The sequence below is a fragment of the Schistocerca piceifrons genome, chromosome 1, assembly GCF_021461385.2.
Source record: "Schistocerca piceifrons isolate TAMUIC-IGC-003096 chromosome 1, iqSchPice1.1, whole genome shotgun sequence".
NCBI lineage: Eukaryota > Metazoa > Arthropoda > Insecta > Orthoptera > Acrididae > Schistocerca > Schistocerca piceifrons.
This window is the reverse complement of record NC_060138.1, coordinates 456983734-457005866: the sequence shown is the minus strand read 5'-3', so window position 1 is coordinate 457005866 and position 22133 is coordinate 456983734. Positions and strand designations below refer to the sequence as shown.

Here is a 22133-nt window from a genome sequence, read left to right as displayed (position 1 = left end):
GTGGGTTCCAATCCCACAGCTGCCGAACGTGTAATGTTTCCTGTGTCGAAGGCAGATGCACTCATTACCCGCAAAGGAAACAACACAACAACGCGTGAGCGTCTGCTTGGTGAATTGTCGTAGAACAGTGCGTGGTGCAACGACAGGATTTGTAGGCACCTTTTGCTCTCATCATTGCTGGCGTTCGTCTCCACGAAATGCGTCCGGAGCACGCCGTTCTATAACGCGAGAGAGTGGATTTTTTACAGTTGTCGTCAGTTAACCGTGGGCGGCTGCTGCGTTCGCTGGAAAGAGCACTTCCGTCGTTATCCGGTTTGGTCTAGTGGCTAGGATACCTGGCTCTCAACGAGGAGGCCCGGGTTCGATTCCCGGTACCGGACTTGCGCGTTATTCTTGCTCCTCCTATGCGACTTGTCTCGACTTTGCTCGACTGACGCTACGCTGACGCGTGCAGAAAGCTACGTTAAGTATGACTCGCGGCAACACCTGACGGCGAGAGAGATGCGGCGTCTATCCACTTGTTATCGAGCCACATACCGGTACCTGTAGTCAAGAGGCTTGGAGGACTGCAAGACATTGCCACGGAGGTGAATGCAGCTAACCACTGTAGTTAGAGTCCTGACAGCGCAGGCACGTTCATTTGCTCGTATACATGTGATGGAGACCGTGTCTGACACTGCTGTGGCGTACACCTTGGCCTAGGCTTTGCTGGGTATCGCCACTTGCATTGCAGCCAGCTGCCTTCGCGGGCGCCTCCGTGGCCATGGCCGTGATCGTCTAGTGGTTAGGACATTGCGTTGTGGCCGCAATAACCCAGGTTCGAATCCTGGTCACGGCAATTTTGAAAGTTTTGCCTTGCTGCCGTTGCAATGGCGAGTACTCGAAATGACAGTACTCTCTTGATTTTTTCACTCGTGTTCCGCAGGCCGCAGTTAGCACTACCACTTCATCCCCAACACGTAATGTCGCCTCCCAGAGCGCAGACGTCCGCTGCTCTCTGTAGTCGAAAAGGGCAGTCGTTTGAAGTGCGATGGATGAGCAGCCAGCCCCAGCAGAACAGGAAGCTGTGGCGTGCACTGTTTCTACAAATGCTAGGAACACTGGCGCACCAAGCAGCGCATGTAGCGTGGCCGAGCGCTTTAAGGCGCTGGTTTAAGGCACCAGTCTCTCTGTAGGCGCGGTTTCGAATCCCGTAGCTGCCGGGGGTTTTGATGTGATCGCGTTAACCTGCCGCTTTTCCTTCAAGTGTAACCTCCTTGAGCTCACATATGTTTGATACATGGAGCATTCTAACTCCGTCTGACAGTTACAGCTACGATACTTTAGTGGTTAAGGAAAGCCCAGGTTCGAAACCTGGTCACGGCACGAAAACGTCTCTTGACGCTGTCTCCTTAACTGCGACAGCTACAGACAAGTGGCGTCGCTACCATACGGCGGGCACGGCTTTTTCTTGCGTTGGATGGCCTAAAGAGACGCTTCCAGTGGGAGAGCAGTGGAAATACATGGCACGGCGATTGCCAAGATACTTCCATTTCGAAGTGATCTTTGTAGTACAAACGAAACGTTTTGCCGCTGCTGATCCAACGGTAACGTGGCCGAGCGGTCTAAGGCGCTGGTTTTAGGCACCAGTCTCTCCGGAGGCGTGGGTTCGAATCCCACCGTTGCCACTTTTTACGTCTCATTTTTGTGCAGTTGCGGTGTGTTCTCGTGGGGTAGGACGCAGCTCTTGTGACGCGCGTGTTGTGTAGGTAGCGTGGCCGAGCGGTCTAAGGCGCTGGTTTCAGGCACCATTCTCTTCGGAGGCGTGGGTTCCAATCCCACAGCTGCCGAACGTGTAATGTTTCCTGTGTCGAAGGCAGATGCACTCATTGCCCGCAAAGGAAACAACACAACAACGCGTGAGCGTCTGCTTGGTGAATTGTCGTAGAACAGTGCGTGGTGCAACGACAGGATTTGTAGGCACCTTTTGCTCTCATCATTGCTGGCGTTCGTCTCCACGAAATGCGTCCGGAGCACGCCGTTCTATAACGCGAGAGAGTGGATTTTTTACAGTTGTCGTCAGTTAACCGTGGGCGGCTGCTGCGTTCGCTGGAAAGAGCACTTCCGTCGTTATCCGGTTTGGTCTAGTGGCTAGGATACCTGGCTCTCAACGAGGAGGCCCGGGTTCGATTCCCGGTACCGGACTTGCGCGTTTTTCTTGCTCCTCCTATGCGACTTGTCTCGACTTTGCTCGACTGACGCTACGCTGACGCGTGCAGAAAGCTACGTTAAGTATGACTCGCGGCAACACCTGACGGCGAGAGAGATGCGGCGTCTATCCACTTGTTATCGAGCCACATACCGGTACCTGTAGTCAAGAGGCTTGGAGGACTGCAAGACATTGCCACGGAGGTGAATGCAGCTAACCACTGTAGTTAGAGTCCTGACAGCGCAGGCACGTTCATTTGCTCGTATACATGTGATGGAGACCGTGTCTGACACTGCTGTGGCGTACACCTTGGCCTAGGCTTTGCTGGGTATCGCCACTTGCATTGCAGCCAGCTGCCTTCGCGGGCGCCTCCGTGGCCATGGCCGTGATCGTCTAGTGGTTAGGACATTGCGTTGTGGCCGCAATAACCCAGGTTCGAATCCTGGTCACGGCAATTTTGAAAGTTTTGCCTTGCTGCCGTTGCAATGGCGAGTACTCGAAATGACAGTACTCTCTTGATTTTTTCACTCGTGTTCCGCAGGCCGCAGTTAGCACTACCACTTCATCCCCAACACGTAATGTCGCCTCCCAGAGCGCAGACGTCCGCTGCTCTCTGTAGTCGAAAAGGGCAGTCGTTTGAAGTGCGATGGATGAGCAGCCAGCCCCAGCAGAACAGGAAGCTGTGGCGTGCACTGTTTCTACAAATGCTAGGAACACTGGCGCACCAAGCAGCGCATGTAGCGTGGCCGAGCGCTTTAAGGCGCTGGTTTAAGGCACCAGTCTCTCTGTAGGCGCGGTTTCGAATCCCGTAGCTGCCGGGGGTTTTGATGTGATCGCGTTAACCTGCCGCTTTTCCTTCAAGTGTAACCTCCTTGAGCTCACATATGTTTGATACATGGAGCATTCTAACTCCGTCTGACAGTTACAGCTACGATACTTTAGTGGTTAAGGAAAGCCCAGGTTCGAAACCTGGTCACGGCACGAAAACGTCTCTTGACGCTGTCTCCTTAACTGCGACAGCTACAGACAAGTGGCGTCGCTACCATACGGCGGGCACGGCTTTTTCTTGCGTTGGATGGCCTAAAGAGACGCTTCCAGTGGGAGAGCAGTGGAAATACATGGCACGGCGATTGCCAAGATACTTCCATTTCGAAGTGATCTTTGTAGTACAAACGAAACGTTTTGCCGCTGCTGATCCAACGGTAACGTGGCCGAGCGGTCTAAGGCGCTGGTTTTAGGCACCAGTCTCTCCGGAGGCGTGGGTTCGAATCCCACCGTTGCCACTTTTTACGTCTCATTTTTGTGCCGTTGCGGTGTGTTCTCGTGGGGTAGGACGCAGCTCTTGTGACGCGCGTGTTGTGTAGGTAGCGTGGCCGAGCGGTCTAAGGCGCTGGTTTCAGGCACCATTCTCTTCGGAGGCGTGGGTTCCAATCCCACAGCTGCCGAACGTGTAATGTTTCCTGTGTCGAAGGCAGATGCACTCATTACCCGCAAAGGAAACAACACAACAACGCGTGAGCGTCTGCTTGGTGAATTGTCGTAGAACAGTGCGTGGTGCAACGACAGGATTTGTAGGCACCTTTTGCTCTCATCATTGCTGGCGTTCGTCTCCACGAAATGCGTCCGGAGCACGCCGTTCTATAACGCGAGAGAGTGGATTTTTTACAGTTGTCGTCAGTTAACCGTGGGCGGCTGCTGCGTTCGCTGGAAAGAGCACTTCCGTCGTTATCCGGTTTGGTCTAGTGGCTAGGATACCTGGCTCTCAACGAGGAGGCCCGGGTTCGATTCCCGGTACCGGACTTGCGCGTTTTTCTTGCTCCTCCTATGCGACTTGTCTCGACTTTGCTCGACTGACGCTACGCTGACGCGTGCAGAAAGCTACGTTAAGTATGACTCGCGGCAACACCTGACGGCGAGAGAGATGCGGCGTCTATCCACTTGTTATCGAGCCACATACCGGTACCTGTAGTCAAGAGGCTTGGAGGACTGCAAGACATTGCCACGGAGGTGAATGCAGCTAACCACTGTAGTTAGAGTCCTGACAGCGCAGGCACGTTCATTTGCTCGTATACATGTGATGGAGACCGTGTCTGACACTGCTGTGGCGTACACCTTGGCCTAGGCTTTGCTGGGTATCGCCACTTGCATTGCAGCCAGCTGCCTTCGCGGGCGCCTCCGTGGCCATGGCCGTGATCGTCTAGTGGTTAGGACATTGCGTTGTGGCCGCAATAACCCAGGTTCGAATCCTGGTCACGGCAATTTTGAAAGTTTTGCCTTGCTGCCGTTGCAATGGCGAGTACTCGAAATGACAGTACTCTCTTGATTTTTTCACTCGTGTTCCGCAGGCCGCAGTTAGCACTACCACTTCATCCCCAACACGTAATGTCGCCTCCCAGAGCGCAGACGTCCGCTGCTCTCTGTAGTCGAAAAGGGCAGTCGTTTGAAGTGCGATGGATGAGCAGCCAGCCCCAGCAGAACAGGAAGCTGTGGCGTGCACTGTTTCTACAAATGCTAGGAACACTGGCGCACCAAGCAGCGCATGTAGCGTGGCCGAGCGCTTTAAGGCGCTGGTTTAAGGCACCAGTCTCTCTGTAGGCGCGGTTTCGAATCCCGTAGCTGCCGGGGGTTTTGATGTGATCGCGTTAACCTGCCGCTTTTCCTTCAAGTGTAACCTCCTTGAGCTCACATATGTTTGATACATGGAGCATTCTAACTCCGTCTGACAGTTACAGCTACGATACTTTAGTGGTTAAGGAAAGCCCAGGTTCGAAACCTGGTCACGGCACGAAAACGTCTCTTGACGCTGTCTCCTTAACTGCGACAGCTACAGACAAGTGGCGTCGCTACCATACGGCGGGCACGGCTTTTTCTTGCGTTGGATGGCCTAAAGAGACGCTTCCAGTGGGAGAGCAGTGGAAATACATGGCACGGCGATTGCCAAGATACTTCCATTTCGAAGTGATCTTTGTAGTACAAACGAAACGTTTTGCCGCTGCTGATCCAACGGTAACGTGGCCGAGCGGTCTAAGGCGCTGGTTTTAGGCACCAGTCTCTCCGGAGGCGTGGGTTCGAATCCCACCGTTGCCACTTTTTACGTCTCATTTTTGTGCCGTTGCGGTGTGTTCTCGTGGGGTAGGACGCAGCTCTTGTGACGCGCGTGTTGTGTAGGTAGCGTGGCCGAGCGGTCTAAGGCGCTGGTTTCAGGCACCATTCTCTTCGGAGGCGTGGGTTCCAATCCCACAGCTGCCGAACGTGTAATGTTTCCTGTGTCGAAGGCAGATGCACTCATTACCCGCAAAGGAAACAACACAACAACGCGTGAGCGTCTGCTTGGTGAATTGTCGTAGAACAGTGCGTGGTGCAACGACAGGATTTGTAGGCACCTTTTGCTCTCATCATTGCTGGCGTTCGTCTCCACGAAATGCGTCCGGAGCACGCCGTTCTATAACGCGAGAGAGTGGATTTTTTACAGTTGTCGTCAGTTAACCGTGGGCGGCTGCTGCGTTCGCTGGAAAGAGCACTTCCGTCGTTATCCGGTTTGGTCTAGTGGCTAGGATACCTGGCTCTCAACGAGGAGGCCCGGGTTCGATTCCCGGTACCGGACTTGCGCGTTATTCTTGCTCCTCCTATGCGACTTGTCTCGACTTTGCTCGACTGACGCTACGCTGACGCGTGCAGAAAGCTACGTTAAGTATGACTCGCGGCAACACCTGACGGCGAGAGAGATGCGGCGTCTATCCACTTGTTATCGAGCCACATACCGGTACCTGTAGTCAAGAGGCTTGGAGGACTGCAAGACATTGCCACGGAGGTGAATGCAGCTAACCACTGTAGTTAGAGTCCTGACAGCGCAGGCACGTTCATTTGCTCGTATACATGTGATGGAGACCGTGTCTGACACTGCTGTGGCGTACACCTTGGCCTAGGCTTTGCTGGGTATCGCCACTTGCATTGCAGCCAGCTGCCTTCGCGGGCGCCTCCGTGGCCATGGCCGTGATCGTCTAGTGGTTAGGACATTGCGTTGTGGCCGCAATAACCCAGGTTCGAATCCTGGTCACGGCAATTTTGAAAGTTTTGCCTTGCTGCCGTTGCAATGGCGAGTACTCGAAATGACAGTACTCTCTTGATTTTTTCACTCGTGTTCCGCAGGCCGCAGTTAGCACTACCACTTCATCCCCAACACGTAATGTCGCCTCCCAGAGCGCAGACGTCCGCTGCTCTCTGTAGTCGAAAAGGGCAGTCGTTTGAAGTGCGATGGATGAGCAGCCAGCCCCAGCAGAACAGGAAGCTGTGGCGTGCACTGTTTCTACAAATGCTAGGAACACTGGCGCACCAAGCAGCGCATGTAGCGTGGCCGAGCGCTTTAAGGCGCTGGTTTAAGGCACCAGTCTCTCTGTAGGCGCGGTTTCGAATCCCGTAGCTGCCGGGGGTTTTGATGTGATCGCGTTAACCTGCCGCTTTTCCTTCAAGTGTAACCTCCTTGAGCTCACATATGTTTGATACATGGAGCATTCTAACTCCGTCTGACAGTTACAGCTACGATACTTTAGTGGTTAAGGAAAGCCCAGGTTCGAAACCTGGTCACGGCACGAAAACGTCTCTTGACGCTGTCTCCTTAACTGCGACAGCTACAGACAAGTGGCGTCGCTACCATACGGCGGGCACGGCTTTTTCTTGCGTTGGATGGCCTAAAGAGACGCTTCCAGTGGGAGAGCAGTGGAAATACATGGCACGGCGATTGCCAAGATACTTCCATTTCGAAGTGATCTTTGTAGTACAAACGAAACGTTTTGCCGCTGCTGATCCAACGGTAACGTGGCCGAGCGGTCTAAGGCGCTGGTTTTAGGCACCAGTCTCTCCGGAGGCGTGGGTTCGAATCCCACCGTTGCCACTTTTTACGTCTCATTTTTGTGCAGTTGCGGTGTGTTCTCGTGGGGTAGGACGCAGCTCTTGTGACGCGCGTGTTGTGTAGGTAGCGTGGCCGAGCGGTCTAAGGCGCTGGTTTCAGGCACCATTCTCTTCGGAGGCGTGGGTTCCAATCCCACAGCTGCCGAACGTGTAATGTTTCCTGTGTCGAAGGCAGATGCACTCATTGCCCGCAAAGGAAACAACACAACAACGCGTGAGCGTCTGCTTGGTGAATTGTCGTAGAACAGTGCGTGGTGCAACGACAGGATTTGTAGGCACCTTTTGCTCTCATCATTGCTGGCGTTCGTCTCCACGAAATGCGTCCGGAGCACGCCGTTCTATAACGCGAGAGAGTGGATTTTTTACAGTTGTCGTCAGTTAACCGTGGGCGGCTGCTGCGTTCGCTGGAAAGAGCACTTCCGTCGTTATCCGGTTTGGTCTAGTGGCTAGGATACCTGGCTCTCAACGAGGAGGCCCGGGTTCGATTCCCGGTACCGGACTTGCGCGTTTTTCTTGCTCCTCCTATGCGACTTGTCTCGACTTTGCTCGACTGACGCTACGCTGACGCGTGCAGAAAGCTACGTTAAGTATGACTCGCGGCAACACCTGACGGCGAGAGAGATGCGGCGTCTATCCACTTGTTATCGAGCCACATACCGGTACCTGTAGTCAAGAGGCTTGGAGGACTGCAAGACATTGCCACGGAGGTGAATGCAGCTAACCACTGTAGTTAGAGTCCTGACAGCGCAGGCACGTTCATTTGCTCGTATACATGTGATGGAGACCGTGTCTGACACTGCTGTGGCGTACACCTTGGCCTAGGCTTTGCTGGGTATCGCCACTTGCATTGCAGCCAGCTGCCTTCGCGGGCGCCTCCGTGGCCATGGCCGTGATCGTCTAGTGGTTAGGACATTGCGTTGTGGCCGCAATAACCCAGGTTCGAATCCTGGTCACGGCAATTTTGAAAGTTTTGCCTTGCTGCCGTTGCAATGGCGAGTACTCGAAATGACAGTACTCTCTTGATTTTTTCACTCGTGTTCCGCAGGCCGCAGTTAGCACTACCACTTCATCCCCAACACGTAATGTCGCCTCCCAGAGCGCAGACGTCCGCTGCTCTCTGTAGTCGAAAAGGGCAGTCGTTTGAAGTGCGATGGATGAGCAGCCAGTCCCAGCAGAACAGGAAGCTGTGGCGTGCACTGTTTCTACAAATGCTAGGAACACTGGCGCACCAAGCAGCGCATGTAGCGTGGCCGAGCGCTTTAAGGCGCTGGTTTAAGGCACCAGTCTCTCTGTAGGCGCGGTTTCGAATCCCGTAGCTGCCGGGGGTTTTGATGTGCTCGCGTTAACCTGCCGCTTTTCCTTCAAGTGTAACCTCCTTGAGCTCACATATGTTTGATACATGGAGCATTCTAACTCCGTCTGACAGTTACAGCTACGATACTTTAGTGGTTAAGGAAAGCCCAGGATCGAAACCTGGTCACGGCACGAAAACGTCTCTTGACGCTGTCTCCTTAACTGCGACAGCTACAGACAAGTGGCGTCGCTACCATACGGCGGGCACGGCTTTTTCTTGCGTTGGATGGCCTAAAGAGACGCTTCCAGTGGGAGAACAGTGGAAATACATGGCACGGCGATTGCCAAGATACTTCCATTTCGAAGTGATCTTTGTAGTACAAACGAAACGTTTTGCCGCTGCTGGTCCAACGGTAACGTGGCCGAGCGGTCTAAGGCGCTGGTTTTAGGCACCAGTCTCTCCGGAGGCGTGGGTTCGAATCCCACCGTTGCCACTTTTTACGTCTCATTTTTGTGCCGTTGCGGTGTGTTCTCGTGGGGTAGGACGCAGCTCTTGTGACGCGCGTGTTGTGTAGGTAGCGTGGCCGAGCGGTCTAAGGCGCTGGTTTCAGGCACCATTCTCTTCGGAGGCGTGGGTTCCAATCCCACAGCTGCCGAACGTGTAATGTTTCCTGTGTCGAAGGCAGATGCACTCATTACCCGCAAAGGAAACAACACAACAACGCGTGAGCGTCTGCTTGGTGAATTGTCGTAGAACAGTGCGTGGTGCAACGACAGGATTTGTAGGCACCTTTTGCTCTCATCATTGCTGGCGTTCGTCTCCACGAAATGCGTCCGGAGCACGCCGTTCTATAACGCGAGAGAGTGGATTTTTTACAGTTGTCGTCAGTTAACCGTGGGCGGCTGCTGCGTTCGCTGGAAAGAGCACTTCCGTCGTTATCCGGTTTGGTCTAGTGGCTAGGATACCTGGCTCTCAACGAGGAGGCCCGGGTTCGATTCCCGGTACCGGACTTGCGCGTTTTTCTTGCTCCTCCTATGCGACTTGTCTCGACTGACGCTACGCTGACGCGTGCAGAAAGCTACGTTAAGTATGACTCGCGGCAACACCTGACGGCGAGAGAGATGCGGCGTCTATCCACTTGTTATCGAGCCACATACCGGTACCTGTAGTCAAGAGGCTTGGAGGACTGCAAGACATTGCCACGGAGGTGAATGCAGCTAACCACTGTAGTTAGAGTCCTGACAGCGCAGGCACGTTCATTTGCTCGTATACATGTGATGGAGACCGTGTCTGACACTGCTGTGGCGTACACCTTGGCCTAGGCTTTGCTGGGTATCGCCACTTGCATTGCAGCCAGCTGCCTTCGCGGGCGCCTCCGTGGCCATGGCCGTGATCGTCTAGTGGTTAGGACATTGCGTTGTGGCCGCAATAACCCAGGTTCGAATCCTGGTCACGGCAATTTTGAAAGTTTTGCCTTGCTGCCGTTGCAATGGCGAGTACTCGAAATGACAGTACTCTCTTGATTTTTTCACTCGTGTTCCGCAGGCCGCAGTTAGCACTACCACTTCATCCCCAACACGTAATGTCGCCTCCCAGAGCGCAGACGTCCGCTGCTCTCTGTAGTCGAAAAGGGCAGTCGTTTGAAGTGCGATGGATGAGCAGCCAGCCCCAGCAGAACAGGAAGCTGTGGCGTGCACTGTTTCTACAAATGCTAGGAACACTGGCGCACCAAGCAGCGCATGTAGCGTGGCCGAGCGCTTTAAGGCGCTGGTTTAAGGCACCAGTCTCTCTGTAGGCGCGGTTTCGAATCCCGTAGCTGCCGGGGGTTTTGATGTGATCGCGTTAACCTGCCGCTTTTCCTTCAAGTGTAACCTCCTTGAGCTCACATATGTTTGATACATGGAGCATTCTAACTCCGTCTGACAGTTACAGCTACGATACTTTAGTGGTTAAGGAAAGCCCAGGTTCGAAACCTGGTCACGGCACGAAAACGTCTCTTGACGCTGTCTCCTTAACTGCGACAGCTACAGACAAGTGGCGTCGCTACCATACGGCGGGCACGGCTTTTTCTTGCGTTGGATGGCCTAAAGAGACGCTTCCAGTGGGAGAGCAGTGGAAATACATGGCACGGCGATTGCCAAGATACTTCCATTTCGAAGTGATCTTTGTAGTACAAACGAAACGTTTTGCCGCTGCTGATCCAACGGTAACGTGGCCGAGCGGTCTAAGGCGCTGGTTTTAGGCACCAGTCTCTCCGGAGGCGTGGGTTCGAATCCCACCGTTGCCACTTTTTACGTCTCATTTTTGTGCCGTTGCGGTGTGTTCTCGTGGGGTAGGACGCAGCTCTTGTGACGCGCGTGTTGTGTAGGTAGCGTGGCCGAGCGGTCTAAGGCGCTGGTTTCAGGCACCATTCTCTTCGGAGGCGTGGGTTCCAATCCCACAGCTGCCGAACGTGTAATGTTTCCTGTGTCGAAGGCAGATGCACTCATTACCCGCAAAGGAAACAACACAACAACGCGTGAGCGTCTGCTTGGTGAATTGTCGTAGAACAGTGCGTGGTGCAACGACAGGATTTGTAGGCACCTTTTGCTCTCATCATTGCTGGCGTTCGTCTCCACGAAATGCGTCCGGAGCACGCCGTTCTATAACGCGAGAGAGTGGATTTTTTACAGTTGTCGTCAGTTAACCGTGGGCGGCTGCTGCGTTCGCTGGAAAGAGCACTTCCGTCGTTATCCGGTTTGGTCTAGTGGCTAGGATACCTGGCTCTCAACGAGGAGGCCCGGGTTCGATTCCCGGTACCGGACTTGCGCGTTTTTCTTGCTCCTCCTATGCGACTTGTCTCGACTTTGCTCGACTGACGCTACGCTGACGCGTGCAGAAAGCTACGTTAAGTATGACTCGCGGCAACACCTGACGGCGAGAGAGATGCGGCGTCTATCCACTTGTTATCGAGCCACATACCGGTACCTGTAGTCAAGAGGCTTGGAGGACTGCAAGACATTGCCACGGAGGTGAATGCAGCTAACCACTGTAGTTAGAGTCCTGACAGCGCAGGCACGTTCATTTGCTCGTATACATGTGATGGAGACCGTGTCTGACACTGCTGTGGCGTACACCTTGGCCTAGGCTTTGCTGGGTATCGCCACTTGCATTGCAGCCAGCTGCCTTCGCGGGCGCCTCCGTGGCCATGGCCGTGATCGTCTAGTGGTTAGGACATTGCGTTGTGGCCGCAATAACCCAGGTTCGAATCCTGGTCACGGCAATTTTGAAAGTTTTGCCTTGCTGCCGTTGCAATGGCGAGTACTCGAAATGACAGTACTCTCTTGATTTTTTCACTCGTGTTCCGCAGGCCGCAGTTAGCACTACCACTTCATCCCCAACACGTAATGTCGCCTCCCAGAGCGCAGACGTCCGCTGCTCTCTGTAGTCGAAAAGGGCAGTCGTTTGAAGTGCGATGGATGAGCAGCCAGCCCCAGCAGAACAGGAAGCTGTGGCGTGCACTGTTTCTACAAATGCTAGGAACACTGGCGCACCAAGCAGCGCATGTAGCGTGGCCGAGCGCTTTAAGGCGCTGGTTTAAGGCACCAGTCTCTCTGTAGGCGCGGTTTCGAATCCCGTAGCTGCCGGGGGTTTTGATGTGATCGCGTTAACCTGCCGCTTTTCCTTCAAGTGTAACCTCCTTGAGCTCACATATGTTTGATACATGGAGCATTCTAACTCCGTCTGACAGTTACAGCTACGATACTTTAGTGGTTAAGGAAAGCCCAGGTTCGAAACCTGGTCACGGCATGAAAACGTCTCTTGACGCTGTCTCCTTAACTGCGACAGCTACAGACAAGTGGCGTCGCTACCATACGGCGGGCACGGCTTTTTCTTGCGTTGGATGGCCTAAAGAGACGCTTCCAGTGGGAGAGCAGTGGAAATACATGGCACGGCGATTGCCAAGATACTTCCATTTCGAAGTGATCTTTGTAGTACAAACGAAACGTTTTGCCGCTGCTGATCCAACGGTAACGTGGCCGAGCGGTCTAAGGCGCTGGTTTTAGGCACCAGTCTCTCCGGAGGCGTGGGTTCGAATCCCACCGTTGCCACTTTTTACGTCTCATTTTTGTGCCGTTGCGGTGTGTTCTCGTGGGGTAGGACGCAGCTCTTGTGACGCGCGTGTTGTGTAGGTAGCGTGGCCGAGCGGTCTAAGGCGCTGGTTTCAGGCACCATTCTCTTCGGAGGCGTGGGTTCCAATCCCACAGCTGCCGAACGTGTAATGTTTCCTGTGTCGAAGGCAGATGCACTCATTACCCGCAAAGGAAACAACACAACAACGCGTGAGCGTCTGCTTGGTGAATTGTCGTAGAACAGTGCGTGGTGCAACGACAGGATTTGTAGGCACCTTTTGCTCTCATCATTGCTGGCGTTCGTCTCCACGAAATGCGTCCGGAGCACGCCGTTCTATAACGCGAGAGAGTGGATTTTTTACAGTTGTCGTCAGTTAACCGTGGGCGGCTGCTGCGTTCGCTGGAAAGAGCACTTCCGTCGTTATCCGGTTTGGTCTAGTGGCTAGGATACCTGGCTCTCAACGAGGAGGCCCGGGTTCGATTCCCGGTACCGGACTTGCGCGTTTTTCTTGCTCCTCCTATGCGACTTGTCTCGACTTTGCTCGACTGACGCTACGCTGACGCGTGCAGAAAGCTACGTTAAGTATGACTCGCGGCAACACCTGACGGCGAGAGAGATGCGGCGTCTATCCACTTGTTATCGAGCCACATACCGGTACCTGTAGTCAAGAGGCTTGGAGGACTGCAAGACATTGCCACGGAGGTGAATGCAGCTAACCACTGTAGTTAGAGTCCTGACAGCGCAGGCACGTTCATTTGCTCGTATACATGTGATGGAGACCGTGTCTGACACTGCTGTGGCGTACACCTTGGCCTAGGCTTTGCTGGGTATCGCCACTTGCATTGCAGCCAGCTGCCTTCGCGGGCGCCTCCGTGGCCATGGCCGTGATCGTCTAGTGGTTAGGACATTGCGTTGTGGCCGCAATAACCCAGGTTCGAATCCTGGTCACGGCAATTTTGAAAGTTTTGCCTTGCTGCCGTTGCAATGGCGAGTACTCGAAATGACAGTACTCTCTTGATTTTTTCACTCGTGTTCCGCAGGCCGCAGTTAGCACTACCACTTCATCCCCAACACGTAATGTCGCCTCCCAGAGCGCAGACGTCCGCTGCTCTCTGTAGTCGAAAAGGGCAGTCGTTTGAAGTGCGATGGATGAGCAGCCAGCCCCAGCAGAACAGGAAGCTGTGGCGTGCACTGTTTCTACAAATGCTAGGAACACTGGCGCACCAAGCAGCGCATGTAGCGTGGCCGAGCGCTTTAAGGCGCTGGTTTAAGGCACCAGTCTCTCTGTAGGCGCGGTTTCGAATCCCGTAGCTGCCGGGGGTTTTGATGTGATCGCGTTAACCTGCCGCTTTTCCTTCAAGTGTAACCTCCTTGAGCTCACATATGTTTGATACATGGAGCATTCTAACTCCGTCTGACAGTTACAGCTACGATACTTTAGTGGTTAAGGAAAGCCCAGGTTCGAAACCTGGTCACGGCACGAAAACGTCTCTTGACGCTGTCTCCTTAACTGCGACAGCTACAGACAAGTGGCGTCGCTACCATACGGCGGGCACGGCTTTTTCTTGCGTTGGATGGCCTAAAGAGACGCTTCCAGTGGGAGAGCAGTGGAAATACATGGCACGGCGATTGCCAAGATACTTCCATTTCGAAGTGATCTTTGTAGTACAAACGAAACGTTTTGCCGCTGCTGATCCAACGGTAACGTGGCCGAGCGGTCTAAGGCGCTGGTTTTAGGCACCAGTCTCTCCGGAGGCGTGGGTTCGAATCCCACCGTTGCCACTTTTTACGTCTCATTTTTGTGCCGTTGCGGTGTGTTCTCGTGGGGTAGGACGCAGCTCTTGTGACGCGCGTGTTGTGTAGGTAGCGTGGCCGAGCGGTCTAAGGCGCTGGTTTCAGGCACCATTCTCTTCGGAGGCGTGGGTTCCAATCCCACAGCTGCCGAACGTGTAATGTTTCCTGTGTCGAAGGCAGATGCACTCATTACCCGCAAAGGAAACAACACAACAACGCGTGAGCGTCTGCTTGGTGAATTGTCGTAGAACAGTGCGTGGTGCAACGACAGGATTTGTAGGCACCTTTTGCTCTCATCATTGCTGGCGTTCGTCTCCACGAAATGCGTCCGGAGCACGCCGTTCTATAACGCGAGAGAGTGGATTTTTTACAGTTGTCGTCAGTTAACCGTGGGCGGCTGCTGCGTTCGCTGGAAAGAGCACTTCCGTCGTTATCCGGTTTGGTCTAGTGGCTAGGATACCTGGCTCTCAACGAGGAGGCCCGGGTTCGATTCCCGGTACCGGACTTGCGCGTTTTTCTTGCTCCTCCTATGCGACTTGTCTCGACTTTGCTCGACTGACGCTACGCTGACGCGTGCAGAAAGCTACGTTAAGTATGACTCGCGGCAACACCTGACGGCGAGAGAGATGCGGCGTCTATCCACTTGTTATCGAGCCACATACCGGTACCTGTAGTCAAGAGGCTTGGAGGACTGCAAGACATTGCCACGGAGGTGAATGCAGCTAACCACTGTAGTTAGAGTCCTGACAGCGCAGGCACGTTCATTTGCTCGTATACATGTGATGGAGACCGTGTCTGACACTGCTGTGGCGTACACCTTGGCCTAGGCTTTGCTGGGTATCGCCACTTGCATTGCAGCCAGCTGCCTTCGCGGGCGCCTCCGTGGCCATGGCCGTGATCGTCTAGTGGTTAGGACATTGCGTTGTGGCCGCAATAACCCAGGTTCGAATCCTGGTCACGGCAATTTTGAAAGTTTTGCCTTGCTGCCGTTGCAATGGCGAGTACTCGAAATGACAGTACTCTCTTGATTTTTTCACTCGTGTTCCGCAGGCCGCAGTTAGCACTACCACTTCATCCCCAACACGTAATGTCGCCTCCCAGAGCGCAGACGTCCGCTGCTCTCTGTAGTCGAAAAGGGCAGTCGTTTGAAGTGCGATGGATGAGCAGCCAGCCCCAGCAGAACAGGAAGCTGTGGCGTGCACTGTTTCTACAAATGCTAGGAACACTGGCGCACCAAGCAGCGCATGTAGCGTGGCCGAGCGCTTTAAGGCGCTGGTTTAAGGCACCAGTCTCTCTGTAGGCGCGGTTTCGAATCCCGTAGCTGCCGGGGGTTTTGATGTGATCGCGTTAACCTGCCGCTTTTCCTTCAAGTGTAACCTCCTTGAGCTCACATATGTTTGATACATGGAGCATTCTAACTCCGTCTGACAGTTACAGCTACGATACTTTAGTGGTTAAGGAAAGCCCAGGTTCGAAACCTGGTCACGGCACGAAAACGTCTCTTGACGCTGTCTCCTTAACTGCGACAGCTACAGACAAGTGGCGTCGCTACCATACGGCGGGCACGGCTTTTTCTTGCGTTGGATGGCCTAAAGAGACGCTTCCAGTGGGAGAGCAGTGGAAATACATGGCACGGCGATTGCCAAGATACTTCCATTTCGAAGTGATCTTTGTAGTACAAACGAAACGTTTTGCCGCTGCTGATCCAACGGTAACGTGGCCGAGCGGTCTAAGGCGCTGGTTTTAGGCACCAGTCTCTCCGGAGGCGTGGGTTCGAATCCCACCGTTGCCACTTTTTACGTCTCATTTTTGTGCCGTTGCGGTGTGTTCTCGTGGGGTAGGACGCAGCTCTTGTGACGCGCGTGTTGTGTAGGTAGCGTGGCCGAGCGGTCTAAGGCGCTGGTTTCAGGCACCATTCTCTTCGGAGGCGTGGGTTCCAATCCCACAGCTGCCGAACGTGTAATGTTTCCTGTGTCGAAGGCAGATGCACTCATTACCCGCAAAGGAAACAACACAACAACGCGTGAGCGTCTGCTTGGTGAATTGTCGTAGAACAGTGCGTGGTGCAACGACAGGATTTGTAGGCACCTTTTGCTCTCATCATTGCTGGCGTTCGTCTCCACGAAATGCGTCCGGAGCACGCCGTTCTATAACGCGAGAGAGTGGATTTTTTACAGTTGTCGTCAGTTAACCGTGGGCGGCTGCTGCGTTCGCTGGAAAGAGCACTTCCGTCGTTATCCGGTTTGGTCTAGTGGCTAGGATACCTGGCTCTCAACGAGGAGGCCCGGGTTCGATTCCCGGTACCGGACTTGCGCGTTTTTCTTGCTCCTCCTATGCGACTTGTCTCGACTTTGCTCGACTGACGCTACGCTGACGCGTGCAGAAAGCTACGTTAAGTATGACTCGCGGCAACACCTGACGGCGAGAGAGATGCGGCGTCTATCCACTTGTTATCGAGCCACATACCGGTACCTGTAGTCAAGAGGCTTGGAGGACTGCAAGACATTGCCACGGAGGTGAATGCAGCTAACCACTGTAGTTAGAGTCCTGACAGCGCAGGCACGTTCATTTGCTCGTATACATGTGATGGAGACCGTGTCTGACACTGCTGTGGCGTACACCTTGGCCTAGGCTTTGCTGGGTATCGCCACTTGCATTGCAGCCAGCTGCCTTCGCGGGCGCCTCCGTGGCCATGGCCGTGATCGTCTAGTGGTTAGGACATTGCGTTGTGGCCGCAATAACCCAGGTTCGAATCCTGGTCACGGCAATTTTGAAAGTTTTGCCTTGCTGCCGTTGCAATGGCGAGTACTCGAAATGACAGTACTCTCTTGATTTTTTCACTCGTGTTCCGCAGGCCGCAGTTAGCACTACCACTTCATCCCCAACACGTAATGTCGCCTCCCAGAGCGCAGACGTCCGCTGCTCTCTGTAGTCGAAAAGGGCAGTCGTTTGAAGTGCGATGGATGAGCAGCCAGCCCCAGCAGAACAGGAAGCTGTGGCGTGCACTGTTTCTACAAATGCTAGGAACACTGGCGCACCAAGCAGCGCATGTAGCGTGGCCGAGCGCTTTAAGGCGCTGGTTTAAGGCACCAGTCTCTCTGTAGGCGCGGTTTCGAATCCCGTAGCTGCCGGGGGTTTTGATGTGATCGCGTTAACCTGCCGCTTTTCCTTCAAGTGTAACCTCCTTGAGCTCACATATGTTTGATACATGGAGCATTCTAACTCCGTCTGACAGTTACAGCTACGATACTTTAGTGGTTAAGGAAAGCCCAGGTTCGAAACCTGGTCACGGCACGAAAACGTCTCTTGACGCTGTCTCCTTAACTGCGACAGCTACAGACAAGTGGCGTCGCTACCATACGGCGGGCACGGCTTTTTCTTGCGTTGGATGGCCTAAAGAGACGCTTCCAGTGGGAGAGCAGTGGAAATACATGGCACGGCGATTGCCAAGATACTTCCATTTCGAAGTGATCTTTGTAGTACAAACGAAACGTTTTGCCGCTGCTGATCCAACGGTAACGTGGCCGAGCGGTCTAAGGCGCTGGTTTTAGGCACCAGTCTCTCCGGAGGCGTGGGTTCGAATCCCACCGTTGCCACTTTTTACGTCTCATTTTTGTGCCGTTGCGGTGTGTTCTCGTGGGGTAGGACGCAGCTCTTGTGACGCGCGTGTTGTGTAGGTAGCGTGGCCGAGCGGTCTAAGGCGCTGGTTTCAGGCACCATTCTCTTCGGAGGCGTGGGTTCCAATCCCACAGCTGCCGAACGTGTAATGTTTCCTGTGTCGAAGGCAGATGCACTCATTACCCGCAAAGGAAACAACACAACAACGCGTGAGCGTCTGCTTGGTGAATTGTCGTAGAACAGTGCGTGGTGCAACGACAGGATTTGTAGGCACCTTTTGCTCTCATCATTGCTGGCGTTCGTCTCCACGAAATGCGTCCGGAGCACGCCGTTCTATAACGCGAGAGAGTGGATTTTTTACAGTTGTCGTCAGTTAACCGTGGGCGGCTGCTGCGTTCGCTGGAAAGAGCACTTCCGTCGTTATCCGGTTTGGTCTAGTGGCTAGGATACCTGGCTCTCAACGAGGAGGCCCGGGTTCGATTCCCGGTACCGGACTTGCGCGTTTTTCTTGCTCCTCCTATGCGACTTGTCTCGACTTTGCTCGACTGACGCTACGCTGACGCGTGCAGAAAGCTACGTTAAGTATGACTCGCGGCAACACCTGACGGCGAGAGAGATGCGGCGTCTATCCACTTGTTATCGAGCCACATACCGGTACCTGTAGTCAAGAGGCTTGGAGGACTGCAAGACATTGCCACGGAGGTGAATGCAGCTAACCACTGTAGTTAGAGTCCTGACAGCGCAGGCACGTTCATTTGCTCGTATACATGTGATGGAGACCGTGTCTGACACTGCTGTGGCGTACACCTTGGCCTAGGCTTTGCTGGGTATCGCCACTTGCATTGCAGCCAGCTGCCTTCGCGGGCGCCTCCGTGGCCATGGCCGTGATCGTCTAGTGGTTAGGACATTGCGTTGTGGCCGCAATAACCCAGGTTCGAATCCTGGTCACGGCAATTTTGAAAGTTTTGCCTTGCTGCCGTTGCAATGGCGAGTACTCGAAATGACAGTACTCTCTTGATTTTTTCACTCGTGTTCCGCAGGCCGCAGTTAGCACTACCACTTCATCCCCAACACGTAATGTCGCCTCCCAGAGCGCAGACGTCCGCTGCTCTCTGTAGTCGAAAAGGGCAGTCGTTTGAAGTGCGATGGATGAGCAGCCAGCCCCAGCAGAACAGGAAGCTGTGGCGTGCACTGTTTCTACAAATGCTAGGAACACTGGCGCACCAAGCAGCGCATGTAGCGTGGCCGAGCGCTTTAAGGCGCTGGTTTAAGGCACCAGTCTCTCTGTAGGCGCGGTTTCGAATCCCGTAGCTGCCGGGGGTTTTGATGTGATCGCGTTAACCTGCCGCTTTTCCTTCAAGTGTAACCTCCTTGAGCTCACATATGTTTGATACATGGAGCATTCTAACTCCGTCTGACAGTTACAGCTACGATACTTTAGTGGTTAAGGAAAGCCCAGGTTCGAAACCTGGTCACGGCACGAAAACGTCTCTTTACGCTGTCTCCTTAACTGCGACAGCTACAGACAAGTGGCGTCGCTACCATACGGCGGGCACGGCTTTTTCTTGCGTTGGATGGCCTAAAGAGACGCTTCCAGTGGGAGAGCAGTGGAAATACATGGCACGGCGATTGCCAAGATACTTCCATTTCGAAGTGATCTTTGTAGTACAAACGAAACGTTTTGCCGCTGCTGATCCAACGGTAACGTGGCCGAGCGGTCTAAGGCGCTGGTTTTAGGCACCAGTCTCTCCGGAGGCGTGGGTTCGAATCCCACCGTTGCCACTTTTTACGTCTCATTTTTGTGCCGTTGCGGTGTGTTCTCGTGGGGTAGGACGCAGCTCTTGTGACGCGCGTGTTGTGTAGGTAGCGTGGCCGAGCGGTCTAAGGCGCTGGTTTCAGGCACCATTCTCTTCGGAGGCGTGGGTTCCAATCCCACAGCTGCCGAACGTGTAATGTTTCCTGTGTCGAAGGCAGATGCACTCATTACCCGCAAAGGAAACAACACAACAACGCGTGAGCGTCTGCTTGGTGAATTGTCGTAGAACAGTGCGTGGTGCAACGACAGGATTTGTAGGCACCTTTTGCTCTCATCATTGCTGGCGTTCGTCTCCACGAAATGCGTCCGGAGCACGCCGTTCTATAACGCGAGAGAGTGGATTTTTTACAGTTGTCGTCAGTTAACCGTGGGCGGCTGCTGCGTTCGCTGGAAAGAGCACTTCCGTCGTTATCCGGTTTGGTCTAGTGGCTAGGATACCTGGCTCTCAACGAGGAGGCCCGGGTTCGATTCCCGGTACCGGACTTGCGCGTTTTTCTTGCTCCTCCTATGCGACTTGTCTCGACTTTGCTCGACTGACGCTACGCTGACGCGTGCAGAAAGCTACGTTAAGTATGACTCGCGGCAACACCTGACGGCGAGAGAGATGCGGCGTCTATCCACTTGTTATCGAGCCACATACCGGTACCTGTAGTCAAGAGGCTTGGAGGACTGCAAGACATTGCCACGGAGGTGAATGCAGCTAACCACTGTAGTTAGAGTCCTGACAGCGCAGGCACGTTCATTTGCTCGTATACATGTGATGGAGACCGTGTCTGACACTGCTGTGGCGTACACCTTGGCCTAGGCTTTGCTGGGTATCGCCACTTGCATTGCAGCCAGCTGCCTTCGCGGGCGCCTCCGTGGCCATGGCCGTGATCGTCTAGTGGTTAGGACATTGCGTTGTGGCCGCAATAACCCAGGTTCGAATCCTGGTCACGGCAATTTTGAAAGTTTTGCCTTGCTGCCGTTGCAATGGCGAGTACTCGAAATGACAGTACTCTCTTGATTTTTTCACTCGTGTTCCGCAGGCCGCAGTTAGCACTACCACTTCATCCCCAACACGTAATGTCGCCTCCCAGAGCGCAGACGTCCGCTGCTCTCTGTAGTCGAAAAGGGCAGTCGTTTGAAGTGCGATGGATGAGCAGCCAGCCCCAGCAGAACAGGAAGCTGTGGCGTGCACTGTTTCTACAAATGCTAGGAACACTGGCGCACCAAGCAGCGCATGTAGCGTGGCCGAGCGCTTTAAGGCGCTGGTTTAAGGCACCAGTCTCTCTGTAGGCGCGGTTTCGAATCCCGTAGCTGCCGGGGGTTTTGATGTGATCGCGTTAACCTGCCGCTTTTCCTTCAAGTGTAACCTCCTTGAGCTCACATATGTTTGATACATGGAGCATTCTAACTCCGTCTGACAGTTACAGCTACGATACTTTAGTGGTTAAGGAAAGCCCAGGTTCGAAACCTGGTCACGGCACGAAAACGTCTCTTGACGCTGTCTCCTTAACTGCGACAGCTACAGACAAGTGGCGTCGCTACCATACGGCGGGCACGGCTTTTTCTTGCGTTGGATGGCCTAAAGAGACGCTTCCAGTGGGAGAGCAGTGGAAATACATGGCACGGCGATTGCCAAGATACTTCCATTTCGAAGTGATCTTTGTAGTACAAACGAAACGTTTTGCCGCTGCTGATCCAACGGTAACGTGGCCGAGCGGTCTAAGGCGCTGGTTTTAGGCACCAGTCTCTCCGGAGGCGTGGGTTCGAATCCCACCGTTGCCACTTTTTACGTCTCATTTTTGTGCCGTTGCGGTGTGTTCTCGTGGGGTAGGACGCAGCTCTTGTGACGCGCGTGTTGTGTAGGTAGCGTGGCCGAGCGGTCTAAGGCGCTGGTTTCAGGCACCATTCTCTTCGGAGGCGTGGGTTCCAATCCCACAGCTGCCGAACGTGTAATGTTTCCTGTGTCGAAGGCAGATGCACTCATTACCCGCAAAGGAAACAACACAACAACGCGTGAGCGTCTGCTTGGTGAATTGTCGTAGAACAGTGCGTGGTGCAACGACAGGATTTGTAGGCACCTTTTGCTCTCATCATTGCTGGCGTTCGTCTCCACGAAATGCGTCCGGAGCACGCCGTTCTATAACGCGAGAGAGTGGATTTTTTACAGTTGTCGTCAGTTAACCGTGGGCGGCTGCTGCGTTCGCTGGAAAGAGCACTTCCGTCGTTATCCGGTTTGGTCTAGTGGCTAGGATACCTGGCTCTCAACGAGGAGGCCCGGGTTCGATTCCCGGTACCGGACTTGCGCGTTTTTCTTGCTCCTCCTATGCGACTTGTCTCGACTTTGCTCGACTGACGCTACGCTGACGCGTGCAGAAAGCTACGTTAAGTATGACTCGCGGCAACACCTGACGGCG

General features: G+C 54.0%; 37 non-coding genes across 37 annotated transcripts; all 37 read left to right on the top strand.

Annotated features, from left to right (window-relative positions):
* The first annotated feature begins 308 nt into the window (after positions 1-308).
* On the top strand, positions 309-380 carry Trnae-cuc. The gene has a single exon. It is a non-coding gene; the product is annotated as a tRNA-Glu (tRNA).
* Positions 381-766: 386 nt separating this feature from the next.
* Positions 767-838, top strand: Trnah-gug. Its single transcript has one exon. It is a non-coding gene; the product is annotated as a tRNA-His (tRNA).
* Positions 839-1585: 747 nt separating this feature from the next.
* Positions 1586-1667, top strand: Trnal-uag. Its single transcript has one exon. It is a non-coding gene; the product is annotated as a tRNA-Leu (tRNA).
* Positions 1668-2112: 445 nt separating this feature from the next.
* On the top strand, positions 2113-2184 carry Trnae-cuc. Its single transcript has one exon. It is a non-coding gene; the product is annotated as a tRNA-Glu (tRNA).
* Positions 2185-2570: 386 nt separating this feature from the next.
* On the top strand, positions 2571-2642 carry Trnah-gug. Its single transcript has one exon. It is a non-coding gene; the product is annotated as a tRNA-His (tRNA).
* Positions 2643-3389: 747 nt separating this feature from the next.
* Positions 3390-3471, top strand: Trnal-uag. Its single transcript has one exon. It is a non-coding gene; the product is annotated as a tRNA-Leu (tRNA).
* A 445-nt stretch (positions 3472-3916) lies between these two features.
* On the top strand, positions 3917-3988 carry Trnae-cuc. Its single transcript has one exon. It is a non-coding gene; the product is annotated as a tRNA-Glu (tRNA).
* Positions 3989-4374: 386 nt separating this feature from the next.
* On the top strand, positions 4375-4446 carry Trnah-gug. Its single transcript has one exon. It is a non-coding gene; the product is annotated as a tRNA-His (tRNA).
* Positions 4447-5193: 747 nt separating this feature from the next.
* Positions 5194-5275, top strand: Trnal-uag. Its single transcript has one exon. It is a non-coding gene; the product is annotated as a tRNA-Leu (tRNA).
* A 445-nt stretch (positions 5276-5720) lies between these two features.
* Positions 5721-5792, top strand: Trnae-cuc. The gene has a single exon. It is a non-coding gene; the product is annotated as a tRNA-Glu (tRNA).
* A 386-nt stretch (positions 5793-6178) lies between these two features.
* On the top strand, positions 6179-6250 carry Trnah-gug. Its single transcript has one exon. It is a non-coding gene; the product is annotated as a tRNA-His (tRNA).
* Positions 6251-6997: 747 nt separating this feature from the next.
* Trnal-uag lies at positions 6998-7079 on the top strand. Its single transcript has one exon. It is a non-coding gene; the product is annotated as a tRNA-Leu (tRNA).
* A 445-nt stretch (positions 7080-7524) lies between these two features.
* On the top strand, positions 7525-7596 carry Trnae-cuc. The gene has a single exon. It is a non-coding gene; the product is annotated as a tRNA-Glu (tRNA).
* A 386-nt stretch (positions 7597-7982) lies between these two features.
* On the top strand, positions 7983-8054 carry Trnah-gug. Its single transcript has one exon. It is a non-coding gene; the product is annotated as a tRNA-His (tRNA).
* Positions 8055-8801: 747 nt separating this feature from the next.
* Positions 8802-8883, top strand: Trnal-uag. The gene has a single exon. It is a non-coding gene; the product is annotated as a tRNA-Leu (tRNA).
* Positions 8884-9328: 445 nt separating this feature from the next.
* Positions 9329-9400, top strand: Trnae-cuc. Its single transcript has one exon. It is a non-coding gene; the product is annotated as a tRNA-Glu (tRNA).
* A 376-nt stretch (positions 9401-9776) lies between these two features.
* On the top strand, positions 9777-9848 carry Trnah-gug. Its single transcript has one exon. It is a non-coding gene; the product is annotated as a tRNA-His (tRNA).
* A 747-nt stretch (positions 9849-10595) lies between these two features.
* On the top strand, positions 10596-10677 carry Trnal-uag. The gene has a single exon. It is a non-coding gene; the product is annotated as a tRNA-Leu (tRNA).
* A 445-nt stretch (positions 10678-11122) lies between these two features.
* On the top strand, positions 11123-11194 carry Trnae-cuc. Its single transcript has one exon. It is a non-coding gene; the product is annotated as a tRNA-Glu (tRNA).
* Positions 11195-11580: 386 nt separating this feature from the next.
* Positions 11581-11652, top strand: Trnah-gug. Its single transcript has one exon. It is a non-coding gene; the product is annotated as a tRNA-His (tRNA).
* A 747-nt stretch (positions 11653-12399) lies between these two features.
* Positions 12400-12481, top strand: Trnal-uag. Its single transcript has one exon. It is a non-coding gene; the product is annotated as a tRNA-Leu (tRNA).
* A 445-nt stretch (positions 12482-12926) lies between these two features.
* Trnae-cuc lies at positions 12927-12998 on the top strand. The gene has a single exon. It is a non-coding gene; the product is annotated as a tRNA-Glu (tRNA).
* A 386-nt stretch (positions 12999-13384) lies between these two features.
* Positions 13385-13456, top strand: Trnah-gug. Its single transcript has one exon. It is a non-coding gene; the product is annotated as a tRNA-His (tRNA).
* Positions 13457-14203: 747 nt separating this feature from the next.
* On the top strand, positions 14204-14285 carry Trnal-uag. Its single transcript has one exon. It is a non-coding gene; the product is annotated as a tRNA-Leu (tRNA).
* A 445-nt stretch (positions 14286-14730) lies between these two features.
* On the top strand, positions 14731-14802 carry Trnae-cuc. The gene has a single exon. It is a non-coding gene; the product is annotated as a tRNA-Glu (tRNA).
* Positions 14803-15188: 386 nt separating this feature from the next.
* Trnah-gug lies at positions 15189-15260 on the top strand. The gene has a single exon. It is a non-coding gene; the product is annotated as a tRNA-His (tRNA).
* A 747-nt stretch (positions 15261-16007) lies between these two features.
* Trnal-uag lies at positions 16008-16089 on the top strand. The gene has a single exon. It is a non-coding gene; the product is annotated as a tRNA-Leu (tRNA).
* Positions 16090-16534: 445 nt separating this feature from the next.
* Trnae-cuc lies at positions 16535-16606 on the top strand. Its single transcript has one exon. It is a non-coding gene; the product is annotated as a tRNA-Glu (tRNA).
* A 386-nt stretch (positions 16607-16992) lies between these two features.
* Trnah-gug lies at positions 16993-17064 on the top strand. The gene has a single exon. It is a non-coding gene; the product is annotated as a tRNA-His (tRNA).
* A 747-nt stretch (positions 17065-17811) lies between these two features.
* On the top strand, positions 17812-17893 carry Trnal-uag. Its single transcript has one exon. It is a non-coding gene; the product is annotated as a tRNA-Leu (tRNA).
* Positions 17894-18338: 445 nt separating this feature from the next.
* Positions 18339-18410, top strand: Trnae-cuc. Its single transcript has one exon. It is a non-coding gene; the product is annotated as a tRNA-Glu (tRNA).
* A 386-nt stretch (positions 18411-18796) lies between these two features.
* Trnah-gug lies at positions 18797-18868 on the top strand. Its single transcript has one exon. It is a non-coding gene; the product is annotated as a tRNA-His (tRNA).
* A 747-nt stretch (positions 18869-19615) lies between these two features.
* On the top strand, positions 19616-19697 carry Trnal-uag. The gene has a single exon. It is a non-coding gene; the product is annotated as a tRNA-Leu (tRNA).
* A 445-nt stretch (positions 19698-20142) lies between these two features.
* Trnae-cuc lies at positions 20143-20214 on the top strand. Its single transcript has one exon. It is a non-coding gene; the product is annotated as a tRNA-Glu (tRNA).
* Positions 20215-20600: 386 nt separating this feature from the next.
* Trnah-gug lies at positions 20601-20672 on the top strand. The gene has a single exon. It is a non-coding gene; the product is annotated as a tRNA-His (tRNA).
* Positions 20673-21419: 747 nt separating this feature from the next.
* Trnal-uag lies at positions 21420-21501 on the top strand. Its single transcript has one exon. It is a non-coding gene; the product is annotated as a tRNA-Leu (tRNA).
* Positions 21502-21946: 445 nt separating this feature from the next.
* Positions 21947-22018, top strand: Trnae-cuc. Its single transcript has one exon. It is a non-coding gene; the product is annotated as a tRNA-Glu (tRNA).
* Positions 22019-22133: the final 115 nt, after the last annotated feature.